The sequence below is a fragment of the Oncorhynchus mykiss genome, unplaced genomic scaffold (genome assembly GCF_013265735.2).
Source record: "Oncorhynchus mykiss isolate Arlee unplaced genomic scaffold, USDA_OmykA_1.1 un_scaffold_85, whole genome shotgun sequence".
NCBI classification, from domain to species: domain Eukaryota; kingdom Metazoa; phylum Chordata; class Actinopteri; order Salmoniformes; family Salmonidae; genus Oncorhynchus; species Oncorhynchus mykiss.
Genome location: NW_023493658.1, coordinates 2,004,007 through 2,012,842, shown reverse-complemented (window position 1 = coordinate 2,012,842; position 8,836 = coordinate 2,004,007). Strand labels below are relative to the sequence as shown.

Here is an 8,836-nt window from a genome sequence, read left to right as displayed (position 1 = left end):
GGCTCAAAGCGTCAGTCCACCAGGTAGGTAGAGTATAAATCTACAGTGATTATAGCAGTTCAATATTAGTCAACTTTATTATCCCACATGGAGAAATTCATGTGTCCATACAAACTATTCTAAACCCCAATAACAAGTAGTGTTTTATGGAACTACTAATACTTGTCAACCACAAAGCATCACTGCTGTTAGAATAACAGAATCACTGTCATCATCTGTCCTCACCACTGTGTTTTCCTCTCTGCTGTTTACAGCTGAACTCTCAGTCAGACTGGTGAATGGGACCACTTCCTGTTCTGGGACAGTGGAAGCCTTCCATGAAGGAGAGTGGTCAGGTTTATGTTTTAGGTGGTTTTGGAGCATGATGAGACAGGCTACGGTTGTGTGTAGACAGCAGGGCTGTGGGAATCCTGTAGCTGCCTCTAGAGGACCTCTGATTGAAGATGGAAGAATAGGAGTCAGACTATATAGTAGATGCAGGGGAAATGAGTCTTCTACTAGACAGTGTGACAACAGAAGAGGACATGGTGTCTGTGATGGTGAATATTATCATCATGTGACCTGTTCAGGTAAGAGACTGGTCATATTGAGAGATTTATTTATACATTATACAATATTACCATGTATCATGTTTTATGTGTTTTTATTTCATTTAAATAGAGGGAGGGATGTCAGATGTATTTAAACATTATATTTGTGTTTGTCATATTGGTTTATGGGAGATGTTCATGGGCAGATCATTGTAGTTCAGATGGTACTGAAGTGAAGCTGCCTGATGGATGTCCAGCTGTTTATTTTCTATAAAGTGAAGTGAACTTATTCCTGTCTCCTGCCTGCATTATTCCCAACCCTATCCTGAGTGACTAAGAACCCATTTCTACCTCTTACAGTATCAAACATAGCAAACTACAATCTTTTATCCAACATATTTGTGTTTAGTCCTTGACAGTGTCATCAACAAAACTGATTGAATGTTCAACCAACTCTTTTTCTCCAGAGTCTGTGCGGCTTGTGGATGGAGCTGGTCTCTGCTCTGGGAGAGTGGAGGTGAAGTCCAATCAGTCCTGGGCCTCAGTGTGTGAAGCTGACTTTGACCGGCAGGATGCAGAGGTAGTCTGTGGGGAGCTTGGCTGTGGGGCTCCTGCAGCTCTACAGGGGGGGCTCTATGGAGAAGGTGAGGGTCAGACCTGGGATAAAGAGTTCCAGTGTAAAGGCAAAGAGTCCCGTCTCCTGGACTGTGACACCTCAGACAGAAAAAACAACACCTGCCTACCTGGTAATGCTGTTGGACTCACCTGCTCAGGTAAGAAACAGTTTGTCACTCAATCAACATTGTTTCTCACCTGGAGTGAAGAATATGAGAGACAATATAGGTGTGTTTTAGTGAGAAAATAGTAAGATTACTGTCTCACTCTTTTCTTTTCTCAGAGCCTGATGATGTGAGGCTGGTGGGAGGAGGCAGTCGCTGTGCTGGTGGAGTGGAGTGGTACGACCAGGGAGAGTGAAGGACTGTGGGAGCTGATAACTGGAACCAGGAGGCTGTAGCTGCAGTAGTGTGTAGACAGCTGGGTTGTGGCTCCACTGTTTCAGTACCACCTGGAAACACCACTAGAGGGATTAGAGTTTACTGTTCTGGGTCTGAGTTTTCACTGAGGGAGTGTAGAAGAATGGATGATCTCCTTCCTGGACTCACAGTGATCTGCTCAGGTAATAACAAGATACACTATATGGCCAAAAGTATGTGGACATTTGTGGATCCGGCTATTTCAGCCACAGCAGTTGCTGACAGGTGTTTAAAATTGAGCACACACCCATGCAATCTCCATTGACAAACATTGCCAGTAGATTGGACTTACTGAAGATCTCAGTGACTTAACGTGGCAAGTCTAGGAGCAACAACGGCTCAGCCGTGAAGTGGTAGACAACACAAGCTCACAGAACGGACCGCCGAGTTCTGAACCACGTAGAGCCTAAAAATAATCCTCTGTTGTAAAACTCACTGCTGAGTTCCACATACTTTTGTCCATGTATTATATCTCCTTCCTGGACTCACAGTGATCTGCTCAGGAAATATATCAACATATTATAATTATATTCAACTGATTTCCTTCATTCATACAACTTCCTCTGCACCTCTCATGATGACTGTTTAACTTGTCAGTCTGCTTTACTAAATAGATCACTCAGTCAAGTAGGAATCAAATACAACTTAAATATCCCAGAATGCTTTTGTATTTGAGTGTTATCTCAGTGAACGTCTCTACTCACTACCACTGTCACGTCATGTTATTGTCATATCTAAATGAGGAAAGTAGTTGAGGAGCTACGTTTTCTTTTTCTCTCCTCTTGTTCCAGATGTCCTGCTTCAGCCTGATATCAACATATGTTGTCTCAGTGACTGTAGGCCCACTACTCATGTTGCCCTGTGAGGGAGGGTGGCTGGCACTGTTACATGCTGATGTTATTGTCATATCTATAGGAAACTAGTTGAAGAGGTTTGTCTTGTTCTCTTTTATTGTTACAGATCTCCTGGTCCAGCCTGATATCTTCCTGACTGACCCAATGGGAGGGGTCTTCAGGGGCCACCAGGGGCCCGAGATGTTCAGGGGCTACAACTTCACCATCACCTGCTCCACTCAGCCACAGTACCCAGGAGGCTCCTTCCTCCTCACATTCACCGGCACCAACAGAACCCAGACCCAGCCAGCTGTCAATCACTCTGCTGCCTTCCTCTTCCCTGCTGCAGATGACTCCCACCAAGGGAACTACAGCTGTGTTTATGACAATTATGTTTTCTCTCATAACTTCTCCTCTGAGAGTGAGCTCCTCTCCCTCACCATCACAGGTAACTGAACATGAACCAGACTTATAACTTTGTCAATGACAGATTTCCCACAGATCTATGTGATGATGATCAGTCCCCTCATCAAAGGTTTTTCTGTTTGCAGCCTCTCCTCTGCCAGCCTTCATCATCAGACACGTTGTAGTGCTGCTGATCCTACTGACAGCCATCACCACCTCCTACCTGTACTACAAGGTAAAGACATTTACTCAGACGTTACAAGTCATTTAAACTAGAGGGAGAGGGTGAGGGGGAGGGAGAGAGAATGGAGAAATGAGAGAGTAAATGTCTGACTGTTGGTGCTGTGTCTCCCTAGCCCACCAGGAGGCAGAAGAGAGTGAACAGGGTGAGCAGCATGGATCTTTATGTCAATGCCATGGAGATGGTCTCTCTGAGCTCCAGAGCTGAAGCTGGACCGGGAGAAGAGAGAGCAGCCCAGGGGACGGAGTAGGAGGAGAATGAACCTGACCCTACAGGCTGATCTTAGGTCAGTTTTGTGTTTTAAATCGATGGTCAGCAGTGGACTGGTGTTTAAAATGTGGTGACAAACCTGAAGTGGTTCTAATTTTAATAACAAGTTCAGAATTAGTTTCTCTTTCTAGAACCTTGGAAGAAATCTAAAAGGAGTGACTGCAACCACCATTATTCATTTAGTTTGGTTTTTACCACCAGAGAAACATGGGGTTCTGGGTAACATGGGGTTCTGGGTAACATGGGGTTCTGGGTAACATGGGGTTTTGGTAACATGGGGTTCTGGGTAACATGGGGTTTTGGGTAACATGGGGTTTTGGGTAACATGGGGTTCTGGGTAACATGGGGTTCTGGGTAACATGGGGTGTTGGGTAACATGGGGTTTTGGGTAACATGGGGTTCTGGGTAACATGGGGTTCTGGGTAACATGGGGTTCTGGGTAACATGGGGTTCTGGGTAACATGGGGTTTCGGTTCATTTCAGAAACTAGCTCAATTAGGTCTGTTTTGCATTCCACCAGTGGAGGCTGGTGGGAGGAGCCTCAGAAACCTGTCTCATTGTAATGGCTGAAACGGAGTAGGTGGAACGGAGTCAAACACTTGATCTGTTTGATACTGTTCCATTCATTCCCTTCCAGCCAATACAATGAGCCAGTCCTCCTATAGCTCCTCCCACCAGCCTCCACCGCATTCTATACATTCATTCCCTTCCAGCCAATACAATGAGCCAGTCCTCCTATAGCTCCTCCCACCAGCCCACCGCATTCTATACATTCATTCCCTTCCAGCCAATACAATGAGCCAGTCCTCCTATAGCTCCTCCCACCAGCCTCCACCGCATTCTATACATTCATTCCCTTCCAGCCAATACAATGAGCCAGTCCTCCTATAGCTCCTCCCACCAGCCTCCACCGCATTCTATACATTCATTCCCTTCCAGCCAATACAATGAGCCAGTCCACCTATAGCTCCTCCCACCAGCCTCCACCGCATCCTATACATTCATTCCCTTCCAGCCAATACAATGAGCCAGTCCTCCTATAGCTCCTCCCACCAGCCTCCACCGCATTCTATACATTCATTCCCTTCCAGCCAATACAATGAGCCAGTCCACCTATAGCTCCTCCCACCAGCCTCCACCGCATTCTATACATTCATTCCCTTCCAGCCAATACAATGAGCCAGTCCTCCTGTAGCTCCTCCCACCAGCCTCCACCGCATTCTATACATTCATTCCCTTCCAGCCAATACAATGAGCCAGTCCTCCTATAGCTCCTCCCACCAGCCTCCACCGCATTCTATACATTCATTCCCTTCCAGCCAATACAATGAGCCAGTCCTCCTATAGCTCCTCCCACCAGCCTCCACCGCATTCTATACATTATTCCCTTCCAGCCAATACAATGAGCCAGTCCTCCTATAGCTCCTCCCACCAGCCTCCACCGCATTCTATACATTCATTCCCTTCCAGCCAATACAATGAGCCAGTCCTCCTATAGCTCCTCCCACCAGCCTCCAAAGCATTCTATACATTCATTCCCTTCCAGCCAATACAATGAGCCAGTCCTCCTATAGCTCCTCCCACCAGCCTCCACCGCATTCTATACATTCATTCCCTTCCAGCCAATACAATGAGCCAGTCCTCCTATAGCTCCTCCCACCAGCCTCCACCGCATTCTATACATTCATTCCCTTCCAGCCAATACAATGAGCCAGTCCTCCTATAGCTCCTCCCACCAGCCTCCACCGCATTCTATACATTCATTCCCTTCCAGCCAATACAATGAGCCAGTCCTCCTGTAGCTCCTCCCACCAGCCTCCACCGCATTCTATACATTCATTCCCTTCCAGCCAATACAATGAGCCAGTCCTCCTATAGCTCCTCCCACCAGCCTCCACAGCATTCTATACATTCATTCCCTTCCAGCCAATGCAATGAGCCAGTCCTCCTATAGCTCCTCCCACCAGCCTCCACAGCATTCTATACATTCATTCCCTTCCAGCCAATACAATGAGCCAGTCCTCCTATAGCTCCTCCCACCAGCCTCCACAGCATTCTATACATTCATTCCCTTCCAGCCAATACAATGAGCCAGTCCTCCTATAGCTCCTCCCACCAGCCTCCACCGCATTCTATACATTCATTCCCTTCCAGCCAATACAATGAGCCAGTCCACCTATAGCTCCTCCCACCAGCCTCCACCGCATCCTATACATTCATTCCCTTCCAGCCAATACAATGAGCCAGTCCTCCTATAGCTCCTCCCACCAGCCTCCACCGCATTCTATACATTCATTCCCTTCCAGCCAATACAATGAGCCAGTCCTCCTATAGCTCCTCCCACCAGCCTCCACCGCATTCTATACATTCATTCCCTTCCAGCCAATACAATGAGCCAGTCCACCTATAGCTCCTCCCACCAGCCTCCACCGCATTCTATACATTCATTCCCTTCCAGCCAATACAATGAGCCAGTCCTCCTGTAGCTCCTCCCACCAGCCTCCACCGCATTCTATACATTCATTCCCTTCCAGCCAATACAATGAGCCAGTCCTCCTATAGCTCCTCCCACCAGCCTCCACCGCATTCTATACATTCATTCCCTTCCAGCCAATACAATGAGCCAGTCCTCCTATAGCTCCTCCCACCAGCCTCCACCGCATTCTATACATTATTCCCTTCCAGCCAATACAATGAGCCAGTCCTCCTATAGCTCCTCCCACCAGCCTCCACCGCATTCTATACATTCATTCCCTTCCAGCCAATACAATGAGCCAGTCCTCCTATAGCTCCTCCCACCAGCCTCCAAAGCATTCTATACATTCATTCCCTTCCAGCCAATACAATGAGCCAGTCCTCCTATAGCTCCTCCCACCAGCCTCCACCGCATTCTATACATTCATTCCCTTCCAGCCAATACAATGAGCCAGTCCTCCTATAGCTCCTCCCACCAGCCTCCACCGCATTCTATACATTCATTCCCTTCCAGCCAATACAATGAGCCAGTCCTCCTATAGCTCCTCCCACCAGCCTCCACCGCATTCTATACATTCATTCCCTTCCAGCCAATACAATGAGCCAGTCCTCCTGTAGCTCCTCCCACCAGCCTCCACCGCATTCTATACATTCATTCCCTTCCAGCCAATACAATGAGCCAGTCCTCCTATAGCTCCTCCCACCAGCCTCCACAGCATTCTATACATTCATTCCCTTCCAGCCAATGCAATGAGCCAGTCCTCCTATAGCTCCTCCCACCAGCCTCCACAGCATTCTATACATTCATTCCCTTCCAGCCAATACAATGAGCCAGTCCTCCTATAGCTCCTCCCACCAGCCTCCACAGCATTCTATACAATCATTCCCTTCCAGCCAATACAATGAGCCAGTCATCCTATAGCTCCTCCCACCAGCCTCCACAGCATTCTATACATTCATTCCCTTCCAGCCAATACAATGAGCCAGTCCTCCTATAGCTCCTCCCACCAGCCTCCACCGCATTCTATACATTCATTCCCTTCCAGCCAATACAATGAGCCAGTCCTCCTATAGCTCCTCCCACCAGCCTCCACAGCATTCTATACATTATATATATTATATTATTTAGTATAGCCTACTGTTAGATTCTTTATGCTGAAGTGTCTCCATTATTAGTCCATGTATTATTATATTATTTAGTATAGCCTACTGTTAGATTCTTTATGCTGAAGTGTCTCCATTATTAGTCCATGTATTATTTAGTATAGCCTACTGTTAGATTCTTTATGTTGAAGTGTCTCCATTATTAGTCCATGTATTATTATATTATTTAGTATAGCCTACTGTTAGATTATTTATGCTGAAGATTCTCCATTATTAGTCCATGTATTATTTAGTATAGCCTACTGTTAGATTCTTTATGCTGAAGATTCTCCATTATTAGTCCATGTATTATTTAGTATAGCCTACTGTTAGATTCTTTATGCTGAAGAGTCTCCATTATTAGTCCATGTATTATTATATTATTTAGTATAGCCTACTGTTAGATTCTTTATGCTGAAGAGTCTCCATTATTAGTCCATGTATTATTTAGTATAGCCTACTGTTAGATTCTTTATGCTGAAGAGTCTCCATTATTAGTCCATGTATTATTATATTATTTAGTATAGCCTACTGTTAGATTCTTTATGCTGAAGAGTCTCCATTATTAGTCCATGTATTATTATATTATTTAGTATAGCCTACTGTTAGATTCTTTATGTTGAAGTGTCTCCATTATTAGTCCATGTATTATTATATTATTTAGTATAGCCTACTGTTAGATTCTTTATGTTGAAGTGTCTCCATTATTAGTCCATGTATTATTTAGTATAGCCTACTGTTAGATTCTTTATGCTGAAGTGTCTCCATTATTAGTCCATGTATTATTATATTATTTAGTATAGCCTACTGTTAGATTCTTTATGCTGAAGTGTCTCCATTATTAGTCCATGTATTATTATATTATTTAGTATAGCCTACTGTTAGATTCTTTATGTTGAAGTGTCTCCATTATTAGTCCATGTATTATTTAGTATAGCCTACTGTTAGATTCTTTATGTTGAAGTGTCTCCATTATTAGTCCATGTATTATTATATTATTTAGTATAGCCTACTGTTAGATTCTTTATGTTGAAGTGTCTCCATTATTAGTCCATGTATTATTATATTATTTAGTATAGCCTACTGTTAGATTCTTTATGTTGAAGTGTCTCCATTATTAGTCCATGTATTATTTAGTATAGCCTACTGTTAGATTCTTTATGCTGAAGTGTCTCCATTATTAGTCCATGTATTATTATATTATTTAGTATAGCCTACTGTTAGATTCTTTATGCTGAAGTGTCTCCATTATTAGTCCATGTATTATTATATTATTTAGTATAGCCTACTGTTAGATTATTTATGCTGAAGTGTCTCCATTATTAGTCCATGTATTATTATATTATTTAGTATAGCCTACTGTTAGATTCTTTATGTTGAAGAGTCTCCATTATTAGTCCATGTATTATTATATTATTTAGTATAGCCTACTGTTAGATTCTTTATGCTGAAGAGTCTCCATTATTAGTCCATGTATTATTATATTATTTAGTATAGCCTACTGTTAGATTCTTTATGTTGAAGAGTCTCCATTATTAGTCCATGTTTTATTATATTATTTAGTATAGCCTACTGTTAGATTCTTTATGTTGAAGTGTCTCCATTATTAGTCCATGTATTATTATATTATTTAGTATAGCCTACTGTTAGATTCTTTATGCTGAAGAGTCTCCATTATTAGTCCATGTATTATTTAGTATAGCCTACTGTTAGATTCTTTATGTTGAAGAGTCTCCATTATTAGTCCATGTATTATTATATTATTTAGTATAGCCTACTGTTAGATTCTTTATGTTGAAGTGTCTCCATTATTAGTCCATGTATTATTATATTATTTAGTATAGCCTACTGTTAGATTCTTTATGCTGAAGAGTCTCCATTATTAGTCCATGTATTATTTAGTAT

General features: G+C 43.4%; 1 pseudogene; it reads left to right on the top strand.

Moving 5' to 3' along the window:
* Positions 1 to 361: 361 nt before the first annotated feature.
* LOC118946763 lies at positions 362 to 3,303 on the top strand (annotated as a pseudogene).
* Positions 3,304 to 8,836: the final 5,533 nt, after the last annotated feature.